General features: G+C 38.1%; 1 protein-coding gene across 1 annotated transcript in view; it reads left to right on the top strand.

The window, feature by feature from the left end:
- Positions 1 to 3,012, top strand: part of CRBN (cereblon) — a 41,950-nt gene that overhangs the window by 21,242 nt on the left and 17,696 nt on the right. The gene's annotated exons all lie outside the window — the stretch shown is intronic.

Genomic DNA, 3,012 nt, shown 5'->3' on the forward strand with positions numbered 1-3,012 from the left:
GCATATTTAAAAGACAAATGTTCAAAACTCTTTCCTTTTAAATTTTATCTTGGAAGTAATGTACAGGAAAGGGAAGCACAGTTTGGAACAACAGCAGAGATATATGCCTACCGAGAAGAACAGGATTTTGGAATTGAGATAGTAAAAGTGAAAGCAGTTGGAAGACAAAGATTCAAAGTCCTCGAGCTAAGAACACAATCAGATGGGTAAGAAATAACATATATCTTAAAGCTTTGTGAACATCTTATAATGAAATGGTTTTCTTGTATTTTTTTCTATTCTACTGACCCTTTATGTTTTGTAACTTTTAGCTAGTTATTCTTTTTCGCTTCAAAGATATAGTAGTTTCCAACTTTGCTGTGCATAAGAATCACCTGGGAAGTTTTTAAAACTATAGAAGCTTGAGGTCCAACCTCATCTCCCAACCCCAGAGAGTGATTTAGCCTGGGATGAGGCTGCAGCATCTTTTAAAAGTAATTTTCAGGTGATTCTAATGTCCCTCCAGGTTTAAGAACAGTATTGTAAACTCAAAGCGAAGTATCATTTGGGACATGGCTTCTTTGGGATGGAAGACCTCTCTTCAGAGTGTAAGAGAGTGGGGAGACCAGAGGCCATTAAGTGCTCTGTGTACTCACTGGGACAGCTGTGGTGTTTGCAGCATTCTTGTGATGTTTGAAGCCATGCTGGTTACACCTACCAACTGCTCCATTTGAACTGTACAAGCCATTTATATTTAGTGCCCCTCTCCAGTGTGAATTTTTTGTCATCCAGAAATGCTATTTACATAACAAGTGATCAGTAAATATTTGTCTCTGCACCTTATAAAGGTTAGAAATTCCCTGAGTCTACTGTTTTAGCAGTTATTCATTTTGACACAGTGCTCATGGTTGGGGTTTTTCGTAAGTTCAAGGAATACTATAATTTTTTACAAATCCAATTCACCTTTATTGTTTTTTTAAAAACAAACAAAGCATTTATCTTGATCATTGTATGTTATCTCTAAAGGGAGTGGTTCTCAACCTGGCACACCTACTATAAAGTCTTATAGATACAGATTCTTGGGTTCCACCTAGTCCTAGTGAATTGGTCTCTGATCTGTAGCCAGAGTTGAAAATCTCATCAGACCTCTGTGTTGCACAGGTATTATCTTCTGAAAACATGGAAATTCAGAGTTTTGGTTTTTTGGTGGTGGTTTTTTTTTACTTAAAGAATGTGAACTGCATGAGCAAAGGAATTTTTTATCTGTTTTCTTTACATAGTGGCCATTCCTAATTATTGAATTATGAAAATATAGATGGGTCAGGCAGCCTTTTGGGGCTAGAGAAAGTATAGAGGAATGTGGGGTGGGTTGCCAGAGCTCTTATGGGGTTTAAGTTCTCTCCTGGTACTTCCCTAGAACATTTATTGTGCAAACTCTTACAGCCCTTACCACATTGTACTTTCTTTATAGGATTGTATGTTTCTCTCCCTCAATAGATGAGCTGCTTGAGAACAGTGGAACTACTACTACAGGACTAGGTGGAATCCAAGACTTATGTATGTTCTACATTTAGGACCATAAATGTTTCATGAATGAATGAACGAATGATCTCTTGAGGGCTCTCCGTTATGATAGTTAGCAAACTGTTTTGTTACTGTGGCTTTTTCTAACAGTTCCATTTTTAAAGTACTTCCTATCCTTATACAATTTTGATTATTAGTGAATACTATTTTCCAGAAACCATAAAAGAAAATTGGCTTAGGGAAAAGTGTATTTTTCAGACTGTCTTGACATCAGTAAGTTTTGATTGTGGAAAACCTCTTTTGAACACAAGATGGCAGTAGGTCCTTAACTCTGAAAACAAATCAAGGAGTGTATGTTTGACTCCAGTCAAGATTAACATCAAACTGATAGGTCTGGACAAGACTTGGAAAGGGCACATTGTCTGTAGCATTCCATAAATCCACCGTTAAGTCCTCTCATAAAGATATGGCTGTCTTAATTTAAAAGGCCCCTTTGGAATGAGAGTTCTCTGTCTCTACTGCTCCTCTGGTCCTGTAAACACCTTGGTGAAGTTAAAGAAAACATGAATATAATCTAGTGCAGTGTCCTCTTTTTCAAAATAAAGAAGCCAAGTACTAGAGAGGTTAAGTAATTTGTCTAAAGTCATACAGCTAGTAAGTGACAGTGCTGGTTGGTTCTAGGACCCCTGACTCCCCAGCTAGTGCTCTTTCCACTATACCAGAATTCTCCATAGCACACTTGAAACCCAAGCTCGTTTCCTTTTCTGCAGTAAAATTACTGGAGAATCACTATAGGACTCTTCAGAAATTCTTGAGTATTTCTTAGCATGTAGAGAGGAGAAGGGGATTAATTAATTGGAATTATAAGAGAAGACCCCTTACCTGTCATAGTTGAGACCAGTAATTGTTAATCAAAAAAGTTAATTTGGCCTGGCACCAGGGCAAACATGTGTAATCCTAACACTCTGGAAGATGGAGGCAGAAGGGTCGCTTGAGCTCAGGAGTTCAAGACCAGCCTGAGCAAGAGTGAGACTCCATCTCTACCAAAAATAGAAAAATTAGCTGGGTATCATAGTGTGCACTGGTAGTCCCAGCTACTCGGGAGGCTGAGGCAAAGGGATTGCTTGAGCCCAGGAGTTTGAGGCTGCACCGAGCTACAGTGACACCACTGCACTCCAGCTGAGGTGACGGAGCAAAATTCCGTCCCCCCAACCAAAAAAAGTTAATTAAAGCTGGAAATTACAAAAAGTTACACATATATACCTTAAACATTTTATTTTAACTTAAAATGTATAAATGTATTCATTCATTTTTCATTCGACGTAGAGACAAGGTCTCGTCTTTGAAGTGGGTCTTCAGATTAGAGATGGTTATAGACTTTCTGGCGCTTTCATTCTGCATCGTCTATCTACAGTTTATACTTACAGTTTTCCTTTAAGGAGAGATTCTAAAGATATTCACAAGGCAGTTTGAGTGCAGAATCCTTCCAGATTTTTGTAATTTTTTTTT

The sequence above is a fragment of the Propithecus coquereli genome, unplaced genomic scaffold (genome assembly GCF_000956105.1).
Source record: "Propithecus coquereli isolate 6110/MARCELLA unplaced genomic scaffold, Pcoq_1.0 Scaffold60, whole genome shotgun sequence".
Lineage (NCBI taxonomy): Eukaryota > Metazoa > Chordata > Mammalia > Primates > Indriidae > Propithecus > Propithecus coquereli.